At 41.4% G+C, this 18,002-nt stretch overlaps 1 protein-coding gene across 5 annotated transcripts in view; it reads left to right on the top strand.

The window, feature by feature from the left end:
• LPP (LIM domain containing preferred translocation partner in lipoma) overlaps positions 1-18,002 on the top strand; it is a 281,781-nt gene that overhangs the window by 57,858 nt on the left and 205,921 nt on the right. For all 5 annotated transcript variants that reach the window (XM_073675189.1, XM_073675188.1, XM_073675185.1 and 2 more), the window contains one exon: positions 10,832-10,888. The gene's annotated coding sequence lies outside the window, so the exon portion shown is untranslated. The remainder of the gene's footprint in view (positions 1-10,831; positions 10,889-18,002) is intronic.

Genomic DNA, 18,002 nt, shown 5'->3' with positions numbered 1-18,002 from the left:
AATACATGAATTCCAGTATTACGCCACACTTAAAAAAAACAAGCAAACGTAACCTACTTCTTAACCATTTTTGATGAAAAGTGAGCCATTTCCCAGCTACAAGATGACCTCAATGGATGGGGTCAAGCACATGCATGCATTTGGAATAAGGCATCTGGGAAATTAGGGCTGAGACCAGACTACCTATATTTAGGAATATTTGTAGACCATGCCCTGTTTCACCTACAAAATCCCCTAAAACGACCAGAAGCTAACATTTAGACACACAACTTGCATAAACCCTGGCCACTCTACTGTCTGATTCAAGGCACCGTCCTGCAAAATATGGCTGCAGAGTTGGCAAGAGTACAATTTCCAACCAGACCACCATTGATTTGCACCACTGCTTCAGGTATGGCAGAAGTTCTCAGCCATTCTTTATACCAGGCATCCTGTTAGGTCTCCTAACTTCCTGCTCCTGCTGTGTCTGCACCGTACACTTCAAGGCTGGAAGGATATAATCCTATCATCACAGGTAATGCTGTGCCGGCCAAAGAATGGTCATTTTAGGGGACTGATGACACACACTGTTTGGCTATGTTAAGCATTTTCATCCAGAAGTCTTAGAACAATCTTCATGGAAGAAAATTCCCTGAGAACGTTTCCCTAAAAGTTATTCACACTGTCATTGAGCATGTATGGCCCGGTCATACAGCTGTGACCACCAGTGTGTGGTAGTGTGGGCATAATGATCACCAGCCAATCACTTGTGCGACAGTTGTACAACCTCAGACCTACTTCTGTCCAGTGTGTACGGTCCACTACTGACTAGGTTCAGACAATCTCTGAAATTCCGAACCAGTGACCCCGCATAGTGCAAACCTGACCAGCTTCATGTGCAGCTCCGCGTAGTGGACGGGTGCAGAAACTGCCTGCTATATACATGCTCTAGTCATAGACCGAGCCAGACTGGAGCATGCTGGGATTATTCCATGCAAACTTGAGGGCTGTGTGTAAAATAGCACATGGTCAGCACACAGACCGAAAATAAGCTAGTGTGAACTTGGTTTTATTCTCATACTTGTGCAGCAAGGTCCGTCCCACATTGAGGCATTTACTGGTTGGAGGCAATTTCTAAGTGGCCAGTACAGAATAGGTGTTTTATACATGTCCTGCAGATGATTATCGCATTGGCTGGATGTTTAGATAAAAATCCTGATTCTCTATTCTCTCTATACAATTTACATTGTTGTAGGTTTTATTTTTTTTCTCCCACCAGCTTGGATTTTTGCTTCTCCATCTCTAACATTTTGGACTATTGATTCTACTCTTGTTTTGAAACAATAGATTGGTGAAATATGTATTTATTTTTCCTTCCATAATCATGTTTTTTCTACAAGTACAATCTTGTTTATAATGTAATTCTATGGGGTCTCGTTTGGATGCTCCATTACTGGCTCATACACAAACCAGAGTATAAGCTGGAAAGTCGCAATAGAAGTCACGCGAGTGAGAAGAGGACCGGAGCTGGAAGCTGAAGAAGACGGCGATCAGTCAGAAGATTAACACACTCTACATTACACACAGGTTTAGCTAATAAAACATGTTGGGAGTGCTTCTTTAAGCAGCAAATTGTTTGCTTTACAGATTAAGAAAAAAAATGTAAAAGGAAACATTTAGTAATGGTGTAAACATGTAACTTCTGGGCACTTGCAGTTTACAATCCCTAAAAAGGTGCTTTTGCCGAAACCATATCTCTTTCCCATGGACCCTCGCCAGGTACCCGTTAGCTGATTAGCGCTGTGCACAGCAGATGACGATGTCCCATTGGTTCAATCAGTACATGGCAGGAGCTGGCCTGTATGCAGGAGCTGACTGCTTCATCCTCCGCTCCGCTGATTCTCTACTGTTCCATGGAGACAAAGGCTTGTTATTGTGTGTAATCCGTGGGGACGTGTCTGTACTGTCTGCAGATGGACACTATTAGCAGCTGATCATCTGCTTCTACAGAGGCCCTTCTGAAAATTCACCACCTCCGCACTTTCACTTGCTAAGTCCCTTGGACTTCCAAAACATGTATGCAGCATTTTATTACACAATCCTCATTCTATCCGGATACATGTGTGCTGATATATAGTTTTTACAAAAATGCATATTATTTGGTGCCTGTATCCAATGTAGTACCATTATGAAGGGAGACATATGCAACCCGATCATTTCCAGAGATTTCATTTTTGCCTTTGGACACTGATCACAAAGGAAACGTGTTACAGATGCTCTCCAGAATATTATTGTTTTCTCTTTGGACACTTGTAATAAATCTGTTATATTAAAGAGGTCGGCCACTTTCTCTTTTACTGCAGCTTTTCCTTACACACTGACCAGCTCTCCAGTCCATACAATGGCTGCTGGGTGGAGGAGCGTGTGACCAGACCTGTCCATCAGCCTCCTCCAATAGAAAAGCAGCCTTCCCTGTGAGGTGTTTTACAATTGGAGGAGGCTGGGGAGGCTGGTGGTCAGGTCTGGTCACTGATCCTCCACCGGCAGCCATTGTATGGACTGGAGAGCTGGTCAGAAGGAAAACTGCACAAAGAGAAATTGGTTGACCCCTTTAAATCCATTCTCCAGCTCTTGCTGTCAGAAGCTTGAATCCTTGTATAGCCACATCTGTAATGTCACATAATAGCAATACCCATGGAAACTGGCATCTACACATGCCCTTCAACTATGTTAAAGCCCACATGACAGTCTAGATTTCATAGCCCCATAGGGTTACAATTGTAACCTGTGAGGACCATAAAACAGAGTCTGAACTGTGATGAGTAGCAGTTAACGGCTACCTTGTTGCCTCCTCATTGCCCCTTACATGACTACTTAGGGGTCTGTGATTAGAGGTACTGGTGCATGTATGAGCTAATGTTCATGAGGGACACTTAAGATACATACTAAGGCTGTGTTCACACATTGCGGCCATTGTGTGCTTTTGCCAGAACTGCAGCAGAAACACTTGGTTTTCCTGTAATTTTTAAAAACTCCTGCAAAGATGTAGTATGAAATGCACCATGGCTAAAATCTGTAAATGGAGGCTAACGAGACTGTTTAGTGTTTTCTGCTGATGTCCAGCATGTCTGTAAGTAAAGTCTGATTACATATACCATGGGCTCCCAAAATATCTCTTTAATTAATCAGGTTGACCACCATTTTGGGATATTTTTTTCTCCAATGCATGTATTTTTGGCTAACAATTATTTTTGAAATTGGGTTTCTTTGTTCAAAATTTTTAATTTTCTTCTACCGCCTTTATAATGCATTGTCTGCTGCTGGCTGCAGAATGGGTTAACTGAGAATCCGTCAGTGAGCTCCTTCTGATTCAGTGCAAGGGTTTGTACCTCTTTTTAGCTGTCTTTTCTGAGCTCCTCTCAGCTGATTTCTGACTACAGACCACATCAAAGTTGAATGTGCATGGAAACAACAAACCTATAAAGCAATGAAAATATTTGTCATGAAACCCAAGTGCAAAAAAGATTATTTTAAACCACAAATGCATGTATTTAAGTAAGAAAAAGTGCCAGGGCTGGACATGGAGGCCATTCCTCCTGTATAAACGGCTATCTGTGCTGTCTGATGTCTGCACAGTGTAATCTGTCCCAGCTCTGCAGCGGAGCAATGTGCACATTGCAGAGTGGTTTTGCCTTCGGAACAGTTTTTACAGGCAAGTGAAGCAGGCGGCCGCTCAGGACTGTCATACAGTTGTTATTTTGAGAAACTGCAGAGCCAAGCGTTGGCTCCTGTTCAGAGTAAATGGGAAAAACATTTACATATTATGTAATAATTATGTAACCCTACATGTCAATGTGTTTTTTGAGACTCCATTAAATAATTGTACTGTCATTTGTTCACTGCTTTATTACATTCAGTATTCTGAAATGCCTTAAATCCGTTATGTGATAATATGGCAAGTTGCCAGCACAGAACTGCAATATAACATGGAATTTCCCCAGACCAGAAATATAAGATGACCGGCTAGCAAAGTCCTGTAATAATACCTGGAGAAGCTGTCATCAGGGTGTTAGACCCCAGACTGATGGCATGTATGTAAAGGCACAGGGATGCTGAGGAAGGCCGAACCTTTCTTGTAGAAATCCCTTTGGCTGTTTTAGAGAAATTTCTAGTTGTAATGATCTGTTAATGATCGGTCACAGCTCTCCTGCTTCTCTCCCTATTGCCTGCCTGCTACTGGCACATGAGACCTAGTGACAGGAGGCAGGAGAGCTGGCAGTGCAGGGCCCGCCCACTGCACTTACAGCTCATTAGCATACAAATTCAACTATGAATTTCTCCAAAACAAAACTGAAATCTGCAAGAAAGGGGAGGATTTACTCAGCATTGATGTGCATTTATATACATGACGTTAGCTTGGGGTATAAAATCCTGATGACAGGTTCCCTTTAAAGTTGTAATGGCAGGTCCGTGTTCTGCGGATGTTTTATTATAGCAGAAGTTTTACTACCCATATACAAGGGGATGTTTTCTATACTTTGATCATCAGATAACCTCTAATCTGCTCCTTTGGGCACTACACTGTCTGATACTTGAGATTTGCTTCCTTCCAAATACCCTTCTATATCCCATTTTGCAGGAGTAAAATACAGCATACATTTATGGTGTTTGATCTTAGCTTCTTCATGGAAACAAAGTTCGGGTTTTAACTTGAAGAGGGTTTGTAATTTTTTTTTTTTAAAGTGGATCCCAAACAATCCGTCTAATCATGGGTTAAAGTATAGTGAGTGCAGGGGATGTAGCTGCAACTGGTCCATTTTGCCTCAGTGTGAAGACCAGTGCTATTAAAGATGCAAGATAGTGGAGTTCTGATGGAGATTATGCCTTCAGGCCCACAAGCTGCAAGTTACGCTGCTGCCTGCCAATGCAGATCACCAATGCCGACCATCACTGAGCTCAGCAGCTCTGCTGATATATACAGCATGAGTTCCTGGGCTTAGTGATTGGCAGTAGCAGTGATGTAAGCGGTCAACGTGAGGGCACCGCTGCAACTATCTGACTTTATTTTACATTATTAGAATTTTAGGGTCCACTTTTCCAAAAGTAGAAAACCCCTTTGAAGTTGATCTCTTCCTCTGTCTGTGATGCAGCTTCTGTAGACACTTGTGGGGTTGGTGGTGTGACCGATCGCTGCGTTATCCACTCAGCTCCTTGTCTTCGCTGTATTACGTGACCCTCGATCTAGGTTCACTGCGTCTTCTGTTTGGACAGGAAGTCGCTTTCTCTATGTAAATTTGTGATGCACAGGGAGGATGTAACAGGCTTCAGTGGAGAAAGGTGGCTTTTAGTCCACCCTGAAGACCCTGTGTGATCCCTGCAGTCACAGGAAACATAGAACTCTTACCTATATAAAGATATATTATCAAGTAGTCAACACAGAACTTTAGAACTACTAAAAAAAAAAGAAAAGCAAAGCATTGGGTACACTTGTAAGATGTGTAGAAGCTGTGCACCGTCACACTGCTCTGTACAGTATAGTAGGACGAATGCCTCGGCAATAACTATTCTATCATCATACGCAGGCTGCTTTTTCCTCTCCATGGTCAGATGTCATGTCTTCTTTCTTAGTCTCCATTGTGGACTAAACGGTAAGAAAACCAGCTTTGATTGGGGGCATTGGCTTAGTGGTTGGCTCTGGCCTTTGCAGTGCTGGGGTCCTCTGACCCTTTCATCAGCTGACCGGTGGGAGTGCTGAGAGTTGGAGTCCTTCTGATATGATCTTGATGGCCAGGATTAAGAGTCTGAAAAGTCCCTTTAGGCTATGTGCCCACGATGCAGAAATGAAGCAGAAAATTTCTGCTTCATTTCTGCATCTCCTTGCCCGGAAAAACGCGTGCAGAATTTGACACGCGTTTTTCGCACGTTTTGCACATGCAGAATTGCCATGCGTTTTCTAATGCATTGTAGATGGCAATTCCGCATGCGTAAACGCACAAATAATGGACATGCTGTGGATTTTTGAGCGCATCAAAAACGCTGCGCAAAAATCCACATCATGGGCATTGAAAGTGCGGAATTTCATTGGGGACCATGGGGGACGGATTCCCAAGTGTTTACGCTGCCAAAAATCCGCAGCATAAATGCTTGAAAAACGCATCGTGGGCCCACAGCCTTAGTGTTTCTGATGCATGGATACATCCTTTCCTTTTTTCAGTATAGGTGATGGATATCTGATAATTGGCAGCCATATACAGTTCCTGAATGCTATCGTACACGTGATGGTGTATATATTGTACTCGTCTCTGTTTAGACGGGTATTAGACTTTTTTTTTTCTGCCGAGACTCCAGCCAGTGATGCATAGTTATTTTTAAGCTAGCAATCTTCTTTCACAAATTGCAGCATTATTTGCGTATGTGTTCCATTTTGTTTTGTACTTTTTGTATTTTTTTTTAAATAGCCTACAGTATCCATGACGACTGGACCTTTCACAGCATTTCTGTGACTCCTTGCGAAATGCTGACAATTAAATATACAGTACTTTAAAGAGATCCATCAATCTTTGTTGTCATGCCAACCAGCTTATATTTAGAAATGTAACAAGTACATGGAGTTCAATTGCTCTTGTACTCAAACATAGATCTGCAGCTATAATTGAATTTTTTTTATTGAAGATCAAAATCCTATCTGAGCAGCACTTGTTTTCGGAATATTGTCTTCTGTTAGGAGGACAGCTTTTTTATTTAAGTAGATTGTACTTCATGTGCAATTCAATTCTTTTCTTCATTATGATGGCTCATTCAATTTAGTGGATGCTAATTTAATTGCTGTGTCATTTGTTTGTAATTCTGTGACATTGTGAGTACATGTTTTATGTATAATTCGGGTTCTGTAGCCTTGTTACACTACGTGGGACTCAGCATGTGTTGTCAGTCAAATTGCTTAAAGGGGTTGTCAGGGCTAAAACTACTACTCTGCAATCACTCAGTGACATACCTCCAGCCACATTCTGACTAGACTGTTTCCGGCGTTGCTCAATACTCCTGCATTAATTGAGGCCGCATCCAACTAGTCGGAATGTGGCCAGAGTATGCATATTGCATACTTGCAGTCACATGACCACCATTATCGGCACTGACAATGGAGAATCCTTTCAGTGCGCACTATGTGAGTATTCACAAGTCTGCATTTACATAAAGTGACTGCAGACTTGTACTTTTAGACCGGACAACCCCTTCAAAGGGAATCTGTCAGTAGGATCAATCCTCCAAAGCCATCTATATGGGTATGCAGGTCATTAGAAGCTGAATTAAATGATGTCTTGATATCTGCGATCTGATGTCTTATGCCAGAGAAATCCATGTTTTTCTTTTATGTAAATGACCTCTTCCAGGCTCAGGAGAGGACACTGCCTGGAAGATAACTCTACTTCCAGAGATTATTTTACATGAAGGTGGAGTTACCAGTGTGAGACAAGTAACTAACACAAAACAGGAGAAATGAACTTCATGCAGCTCTGAGCTCTGCTGTATTGTAACAATCTTACAACCCAGTCTGACTGTGAGATGGAAGCTGAGAGGAACCTGCAGATGTGTCAGGTATAATCACACACAGCTCTGCAGTGAGATCAAGAGAGCAGAGAGCGGCCATTACACATCACACTAGTAACACTGGTAACCATTACAAATCACACTGGTAACCATGACACTGGTAACCATTATAATGCACACTCGTAACTCCCACTTCATGTAAAATAAGCTCTGGAGGCAGAGTTATTTTCCATGCCGCATCCTCCCCAGAGCCTGGAAGAGGTGATTTATATAAAGTGATGAAAGATCAGGCATCTGATATGGGGCATACAGGGATCACTCTCCTCAGCAGTATATAACCTGTATACCCATATTAATAGTTTACATGGGTCAAATGTGTTGACAGATTCCCTTTAAGTTTGCCATACACATTAGATGGCTGTCGGGTGATTGTTCAGCTAACAGCCATTTTGGCCAAGTCTCCCATAAACAGCAGTGCTTGTTCAACTGAGCGTTCCTGTGTTCTCTATGAGAAAGATGATGACTCACACGTCAGCCGACTGCTTATCTCCTGGGAAACAGTGCTTTCGGCAGTCCTAAATCGGACATGCACTAAAGAAATCTCTCCCAACCATCAGTCGGACAGTGCCCCCCTACACATTAGACCACTGTTTTTCAAACTCCAGTTCTCACAGCCCCCAAAAGAAAAAGTATTCAGGATTTCCTTAGTATTGCACAGGGGATGGCATTATCATATGTTCTCTCACCTGAGCAATACTTTACCTGTCAATATCAGCGGGTTCGGCTGACTTCAGTCTAATGTGTATGGGGGCCTTTATTCATATAGTATTGTCTAACAGTTGAGGGTGCCCACCCTTATGGGGCTGTGACTACTTTTACAGCATCTTGGTGCATAAAAGTCACCAATAACCTTCAGACTAGTAGCCCGTGGAGTTTTGGATCTCTACAGTGATCAACATGAACACAAAAATTGCACGCCGTTGGCTTCATAGCATAGGCTTTCATATCCGAGCAGTTAGATGGAAGCCGTAAAGCACGTGGAGCGATGAATGCTCTATCTGGTGGACGATTCAGGGTTTGGTGAATGCCAGGAGAACGTTGCCTGCCTCACTGCATTGTGCCAACTGCAAATATTGCAGTGTTACTTCAGCTTGTTTGTGGGTTTTTTGTGTTTTTGTTTTTAGATGGTTCTCTGTTTTTTTGTTTTTATTTTTTGCTTCTTTCTACACTGGTTGTTAATTTTTGTTTGCTAATGGGTGGCCTGGTTTTCCCTGCTTTTTCTACTCATAATGAATAAGCAAAAAATCCTTTGGCAGGCTTCTGATTAGTTTTTTTCCATGCTTTTTACAGTCAGTGAGCAATTTGTAAAGCAAAGCACAATTACAGGATATTATCTATTTTTGGGTAACTAGTATGAGCATCGTGAATTATACAGTACAGACCAAAAGTTTGGACACACCTTCTCATTTAAAGATTTTTCTGTATATTCATGACTAGGAAAATTGTGCATTCACACTGAAGGCATCAAAACTATGAATTCACACATGTGGAATTATATACTTAACAAAAAAGTGTGAAACAACTGAAAATATGTCTTATATTCTAGGTTCTTCAAAGTAGCCACCTTTTGCTTTGATGACTGCTTTGCACGCTCTTGGCATTCTCTTGATGAGCTTCAAGAGGTAGTCACCGGAAATGGTCTTCCAACAATCTTGAAGGAGTTCCCAGAGATGCTTAGCACTTGTTGGCCCTTTTGCCTTCACTCTGCGGTCCAGCTCACCCCAAACCATCTCGATTGGGTTCAGTTCTGGTGACTGTGAAGGCCAGGTCATCTGGCGTAGCACACCATCACTCTCTTTCTTGGTCAAATAGCCCTTACACAGCCAGGAGGTGTGTTTGGGGTCATAGTCCTGTTGAAAAATAAATGATGGTCCAACTAAACGCAAACCGGATGGAATAGCATGCCGCTGCAAGATGCTGTGGTAGCCATGCTGGTTCAGTATGCCTTTAATTTTGAATAAATCCCCAACAGTGTCACCAGCAAAGCACCCCCACACCATCACACCTCCTCCTCCATGCTTCACGGTGGGAACCAGGCATGTAGAGTCCATCCGTTCACCTTTTCTGCGTCACACAAAGACACGGTGGTTGGAACCAAAGATCTCAAATTTGGGCTCATCAGACCAAAGCACAGATTTCCACTAGTCTAATGTCCATTCCTTGTGTTCTTTAGCCCAAACAAGTCTCTTCTGCTTGTTGCCTGTCCTTAGCAGTGGTTTCCTAACAGCTATTTTACCATGAAGGCCTGCTGCACAAAGTCTCCTCTTTACAGTTGTAGAGATGTGTCTGCTGCTAGAACTCTGTGTGGCATTGACCTGGTCTCTAATCTGAGCTGTTGTTAACCTGCGATTTCTGAGGCTGGAGACTCGGATAAACTTATCCTCAGAAGCAGAGGTGACTCTTGGTCTTCCTTTCCTGGGGCGGTCCTCATGTGAACCAGTTTCTTTGTAGCTCTTGATGGTTTTCCAAAGTTTTCCCAATTTTTCGGACTGACTGACCTTCATTTCTTAAAGTAATGATGGCCACTCGTTTTTCTTTACTTAGCTGCTTTTTTTCTTGCCATAATATAAATTCTAACAGTCTATTCAGTAGGACTATCAGCTGTGTATCCACCTGACTTCTGCACAACACAACTGATGGTCCCAACCCCATTTATAAGGCAAGAAATCCCACTTATTAAACCTGACAAGGCACACCTGTGAAGTGAAAACCATTTCCGGTGACTACCTCTTGAAGCTCATCAAGAGAATGCCAAGAGTGTGCAAAGCAGTCATCAAAGCAAAAGGTGGCTACTTTGAAGAACCTAGAATATAAGACATATTTTCAGTTGTTTCACACTTTTTTGTTAAGTATATAATTCCACATGTGTGAATTCATAGTTTTGATGCCTTCAGTGTAAATGCACAATTTTCATAGTCATGAAAATACAGAAATTTCTTTAAATGAGAAGGTGTGTCCAAACTTTTGGTCTGTACTGTACATCGGAATGAGTTGGTTATAATGTGTCCTATAAGCAGTCTGCACCCAAGATAGCAGCTACACGTGTTCATGTGTGAGTATCCAGTACAGAATAGAGCAGAGTACATAGAGAATCTGCTGCTCTTTACGGTCAGTTGACAATGTTCACAATCTTGTTCAGCGCTGTGGTTACATTCATGCCATTGATAACATAGTATAAGCGATGTTAATCCTGTACACACTTTGTAACAGACCTTTTTTTTTTTTTTTTCCCCTCTTCTCGCAGACTTTGCATTGTTTGATCAAGCAGAACACAGACGTCTGTTAAGGAGAGCAGGAAGAGGTAAGGAAGACAATATTCTCATTCTCCTTATGAAACCAGTTGTTTAGCAGTAATTTTTTTTTCCCCTTAGAATTTATTGTAAAATCACTGTGGACCATTCATGCTCTGACCATTAGCTTACCAGCCTATCACTTACAGGATCATCTCCTCAAACATGTTTGCTTTCTTTCCAATAAGAATAGACTTTGTAAAATCAAGAATTTGTGACAATTAATATGACCACTTCATTCTAATCCATTACGAGAAACTTAAAGGGATTGTCCAGTACTTTTTATATTGATGGCCTATTTTTACAATAGGTCATCAATATCAGATCGGTGGCGGTGCGACACCTGGCACCCCCACCGATCAGCTGTTCCCGGTGCTGATGGCGGCAGCACCATCAACTGTATAGAGGCTGCAGCAGTGTACTGCACATCCGCCCCTATTATTTGAATGGGTAGGGATGGATCTGCATGTGGGTCTATTCTCTGAAATTAGGTAATAAATCATCAGTATACAGTCAGGAAGGCTGGACTACTACACTATCAAATATAATCCAAATGTTAGTCGGCACTACGTGTCTCCAACTGGTGCACGTGGGGAATCCAATAAACCAATTGACAAAAGCCTGGGAGGGGCTGAAACGTCTTGCTGAGTTCTGTGGATTGCCATTAAAGAAGCATTTATTCAACACGCGAGTGCTGGGGCTAATTAGTATTTGGACTACTACATTATAGCTGTGTAATCATCTTCAGTAACTGTGATGTTTGTTTTGTGGAGGTAGTCTGTGGTACAATCCATGCTGTTCCATCACTCCTTTGTGGAGTTGGAGTCCAGTACAGTAGTTCAGTACAGGATGTGTCGTAAATGTTTTCAGAAGAATTTGGGAAAGTTATGAAATGTCCTATAAATGTCTGTTGTGTTCCTGATCTAAGGGTCTAGACTTTTAGTGGAGATGAATCTGTGCTGCACTTTATGTACACGCTCACTAGTGAGGCAGGGCTGTGGAGTTGGTGTTTTGGCATACCAACTCCACAGCCCCGAACTATAAAGTCACATGGTAAACCCCTGAGAATTACATTATCGCATGTCCTAATTGAGAAGTTTTATTCCATATATTTTCTGATAGCAAGGAACAACTACATAAGATAATACTAGCTGACTTGTATATAAGGGGCTAGTGACAAAATGGAGTAAAAAGTGAAAGAGGAAAAAAAACCACACAGAATCTGACTATAACTAACAAAACTGGCATTTCCATTACATTTCTGCAGGCTTAATAACCACTGGAATCTATAACTGCATTTTCCCCACACAGATTTTGGAATTTGAAATGTGATTTACCTGAGCCCTTTATCCTTTTGTAAATGTACCTCTTCTTTCTCTATACCCCCTGAGTGGCAGGCCCTGTGGTTATATGAAATATCTCCTTGCATTTATTCAACCTCCCCTCCCACAGCATGTAGTCGTCCCACCAAGAGAGCTAGAGATGCTGGAGTAGGTGCAGGTGTGAATAACCTCTCTGGCATTTCCAGTGCCACTTTGCCGTGGTTTTATTTAGGCATTCACGTGTACTGCTGATTCATGTTATGGCTACATTTAGTAACTCCATAATCCGGACTATAAAAAGGCGTTTGAGCTCATTTATCAGGGCTCGGGGTTCTGCTCTTTTATTATAACATTATAGTGCTCTGCTCCTCCATTTGTAAACTGTTGAGAGTTCAGCAGTCACTAAAGCGGCAGTGACCAAACTTTTTCAGTATGAAATCTTCATTTTATCTAGATAGTTGGATAATCTTTCTGAGGACCAGGGGGTGGCACACATGATTTGCTGAAGTTGCTGCTGGAAATTTTTTAGTGGGGCCCATTTTTGGATGAAACGGTGCTGCCGTAATAAAGCTATTTGACATACTATACTGATGAAAAAGTTTAGGCAGGTCAAGGAAAAAATGCTACAGCGTAAGAATGCTTTAAGAAAGAAAAGTTTGTTTTTATCTAGTAACTAAATTGCCATATGAATATGAGGTGTGTCCACCATTTACCTTCAAAGCATCAATTCTTCTAGGTACACTTGTATGTCTACAGTTTTTGATGGAATTCGGGAGTAAGGTTGTTCCAAACATCTTGCAGAACTAACCACATATCTTCTGTGAATGTAGGCTTGCTCAAATCCTTCTGTCTCCATGTAATTTTTCACAGGCTCGATATTGAGATCACGGCTCTGAGGAGTCATATCACTTCCTCATCATTCATCATATGTGTGAGCTAACCTTGCTAAAAGCACTGGCCGAGACTCCGTCCCTATATGATATGCATATGCTAGAAAAGTATGATGTCCTGCCATGCTTGTGCCTGCAACTCTAGGGGGGGGTCTCACTTCTGTATGGAAGCTGTGAACATGCACCAATCTCCGTCCTGAGGTCTGCCGGTAGTTTTTGATCCAGTACTTGATGAGCTTTTTATCCAGTAATAATATAATATATATACAATTGACCCAATTGTCACAGTGCTCACCCTACAGGAAGCAGAGCCTTGTGATGAGGTGACCTGTTTTACCCTGCTCCATCTTGTATGACCTGATTTTTTGGGAGATGTTTTCCATTCATCATACATGTCTTTATTACCTCAGCTGTGAAAAGCCTTCTGTGTAATCTGCTCCAGTGTGGTTAATCCAGGCGTCATGAATAGTCGTAATGTTACATAATGTTACTTGGAGCTGCAGTGTGCTCAGGACTGAAGCCTGCACTGTGACCACATTTTTTTTCTCTCCTGTTTGGGAAGGGTGTATTGCTTGTGTCACTGAAGATGTCCTAATAAAACGTCTGTTTTCTCCTCACCCCCCACCCTCCCGCCCCATATATTTTCCAGTTTAGCACAGGAGCACTGTGAAAAATAAGGCTAGATGGTAATCCAGGTTATAAAATAGTTTGGCAATCTTTTCTGGCCTCCTTCGTTTGGCAGCAGAAGAACCTCAGATCTGGCACTTTGCACAAGTATGTATTTGTCAAATGCAAAATGTGAAAAAATAAACAATTGGATGATTTCGGTGTCCCTTTGGCAGGGATCCTCCGCTGACTGTGGATTGTGCCATATTTAGCTCTACAAATTAATGTTTTGAGTTATTTTGCCCACCGGTTTTCTGTCTCCTCTTATAAAGGCGACTTTGTGTTTCTTCACAGTTCATCATCCTGGTTCGGCCTTTGTACACAAGCCACAGTGGAACCGAAAACGTGGTCAAACAATCACAAGATGCTTAGCAGGCTTTTTAAGAGGGCTTATTTAGGAAGTTTCCCCCAGTCTTGTACCATGATCTGTGGGATGCATTTCATATTGGCATTACGAATGGCTAAGAATAGAATGGTTTCCAAATAAAATTGGACACTGTTAACTACTTTTATGCCCTTAAAGCCTTGTTCTGTAGAGTCTCAGAAATAAAAAATATGAGGATAATGATTGCTAAGAGTCAGTAGTTGTCACCTCTTACAATCTATAGTTGATTTAGCTTTAGGTTACTTCTCAGTATGTTATGTAGTAGCAGTATGTTTTGGCTAAAGAGGACCTTTGACCAGTTTTAGCATGTTAAACTGGCCACATCATGGAATAGTGGCTGCAGATCTGAGTAAAACATAGCTTTTATTCTTTTATTTTTCTTCTCTGTTGAAGAGCTTCATCTCTGGGACTGTGTACTTTTCCCCCTGCATGATGCCTCCTACTTCTCATTGGTGAACGCCATGCAGGTGAAAAATTTAATATGCTAAAACTGATAAAAGGTCCTCTTTATAGACTTTGGGTTAAACATTATAGGGGTATTCCAGCCTAAATAAACTATGACAAATCCATTGGATTGGTGTGAATCCAACACTGGATAATAGTTATTTGGGTCCAGTTTACTTAATGTACAAAACCCCTTTAATTCCATATAGAATTCGCGTGCAGTTTATCTTTAGGTAGATATGTTTTTGGAAACCATGCTGAAGGGTATGGTATTGATTTTGTAATTGATGGACTCTAAATTCCCTATACATTATATTCATTTTTACAAATCCTAAAAAGGAGGAGAAAAGTTATTCAGCTCACCTTCCTATTGGCCAGGAATCACCGGAAACCTGGTGCACAGAGGCACTTGGGAGAGGTCCATCCCACACAGACTCCTTCAAGTTAATAGGGGATCTAGCACACGTGAGTAGATAAAATCAATGTTTTAACCTAGAATTGTTAAAAACATCTTCATCAGTGTGTATTCCATAAAAAGATTAGGTGTGAGGTCTTTAAGACATAGAAGTTATTACGCGTTTTGAGCCTTTTAACTACCAGGTTCCAGATTGAGACACACAGGGATGTTTTTAACAATTTTGTAATAAACATTGATTTTCTCTTCCCTTGTGAGCTGGACCCCTGACCCCCTTGGAACCTTCTCTGTGGGATTGACTCTCCCCAGTGCTCCTGTGCACCATATTTACTGTGATTGCTGGCTGATAGGAGGGTGAGCTGAATTATTTTTCTCCTCCTTTAGATCAGTCTTTTTTTATTTAGTTTTTTTGCTTTCTTGTTTCCCTGTCTTAATACTATACTTTCTTTTTGAGAAATGTTCTCATCCATATGGCCACGCAACCATTCAGTCTTATTTGAATGTATATATAAGGAGGCCATATACATCACTGGATTTTCTCAACCTCGACAACATATTGATGATTGTTGCACAATTATGATGAATGTACCTTTTACCTGCGTGGTGTTGGTTAATCATTATGCATCGCTGATCTCCTGTCTTTATTGGCTGATATTTGGCCGGCATTATTATGTACATAAGGGCACTTATAGGTAATACTTATAGATATTATTTGTGTTTCACAAATGCTGAGCAGCTGGGATTTTTTTCATGGTTGGCCAGTAAGAGAAGATTTCTAATTGCAGCTAATTTCCTTGGGTGCTGTCTCACGAAGTAACTGGTCTTCCTTTGTTTCCGCATACACGAATATTGGTATAAGCCCTTGAACAAGTACAGACTCACATCCGCCATTCCTTTTACAATGTGTATGGCTGACCGGTTCCATTATGTTCCTAGCAAACTATATACCTGACACTAATTAAACACCTTTTTTATATATTAACAATGTATGACATCACCCAAGATCTGTCTAGTTGATATTTAAGAAGTCTGAACAACATAGAAGTGTTGTACATCATGAACGTGATCTCTTCCGTGTCTGTGCCACTGCTGCCTTCTCACAAGAGTTACTTCTGTCCACCGAGTCAGTTGCAAATAAATGGAAAGGAGTATCAGGGAACGGGGTGATGGATGGAGCCTTCACCTTTCATTTCTACATCTTGACCATTTGTATATTTAAATTGAATCTGTCAGTAGGATCAACCCTCCTATGCCGTCTATATGGGCATGTACGTAAAAGGAAGCCTAATAAAATAACACCTTGATATCTGTGATCCAATGTTTTATTCCAGAGAAAACCTGATTTTTTTTTTTTTCTTTTATGTAAATGAGCTGTTCTAGGCTATGGGGACGACGCTGCCTGGAAGATAACTCTGCCTCCAGGGATTATGTTAAATGAGACAGGAGTGTGAGACATGTAATGACTGACAGTCGGCTCTCATAATCACACACAGCTCTACAGTGAGATCAGAACTAACCACGTACACTCCAATTTTTTGTCTTTCACCATAAAAATAATTTAAAAAAACTGGACAAGTTTGGTATCGCTGGTGAAGAGAATCGTATAGCTAGGTCATTTTTATTAGACCATGTATGCCCTAAAAGCAACTCGCAAAAAATCAATGTCAGAATTGCGAGTTTACAGCACTTGGAATTTTTTTGCTGTTTTCCAGTAAGCTGTGGTAAAATGAATGGTGTCATTCAAAAGTACAACGTGTCCTGCATAAAGCAAGCCCTCACACGTCTCTGTGGACAGAGAAATAAAAATGTTATGGCTCTTGGAAGAGCGGGTGGGGGGAGGGGAAGCAAAAACCTCCTACTTGGGAAGGGGTTAACATAAGCTTTGGAGGCAGATTCTGGTGCCGATCAGTGTCCGGCCCATAGATCTTAACAGTTCATTTACATATAACAAAATTTGGATTTCTCTGGAATAATACATCAGATCGCAGATATCAATGTTAGAAATCTCTGACTACTCACTGGACAAAGTTCAGAAAGCAGGGATATAAATTGATAAAACAAATGCTTGGCTATGTGCACACAGGGAGGGACTCTTGCGGAAACAGAGTGGAGTTTTGAGATTTGGAGGAGGATTTCGGTTTGCATAGCCTCATACTGAACAGTTCCCCACAATATTATATATCCGTCTTCTGAGCGTCTCTTATTGTGCTGCCTGCAGATTGCACTGCATTTTCCCTTTTTTAAAGGCATATGATATTGAGACAAGAAACTTGACATGTGACTGCAATCATTACACACAGAGCATCAATGCAGCACTAAAACTTCATCCTAAACATGGCTTTTTCTGTTAATATTGCTTTCAACATGCCCCTTCTCCGTGCAGGAAGAGTGGGCTAGGCTTAATGGGGTTTTCCCACGAACGAAAGTTGATTTTAATTAATAGATCTTGTTCCTGTGCTGAGATAATCTTATAAATGTTCCCCTGTGTAATGGCTGAGTTTGACCGTGTACGGAACACAGTCTGATCATACCATATCTCCTGGGCAGGGGAGGAAGCAAAACAGTATACAGGCAAGACAGCAGGGGATCACAGCTGATTCTTTCTGTGAGGTAAAACATTTCTCTGCCTGTTTATAAACAATGCTTTACTTCAAAGAAAGAATCAGCTGTGATCCCCTGCTGTAATGTCTGTATACTCTTTTGCTACCTCCCCTGCCCAGGAGAAGTGGTATGATCAGACCATGTTCTGTACACGGTCAGACACAGCCATTACACAGGGGAACATTTATAACATTATCTCAGCCCAGGTGCATTTTATTTAAACACATCCAATTGTGGAAGTTATTATTATTCCAAATCTATTAATTAAAATCAACTTTTGTACATGGGAAAACCCCTTTAAAGCCGTGTTCTCCTGATTGCGGTTTAAGAGTGCACTGCTCCTCTGCCTCCCGACTTCCTGATTGACAGATCTCACCAGTGTTATCATGGCACTGCTGGCTC

This window comes from Phyllobates terribilis, unplaced genomic scaffold (assembly GCF_046119375.1).
Source record: "Phyllobates terribilis strain yellow unplaced genomic scaffold, ASM4611937v1 Scaffold_3__8_contigs__length_932513732, whole genome shotgun sequence".
NCBI classification, from domain to species: domain Eukaryota; kingdom Metazoa; phylum Chordata; class Amphibia; order Anura; family Dendrobatidae; genus Phyllobates; species Phyllobates terribilis.
This window is presented reverse-complemented; position numbering and strand designations above follow the sequence as displayed.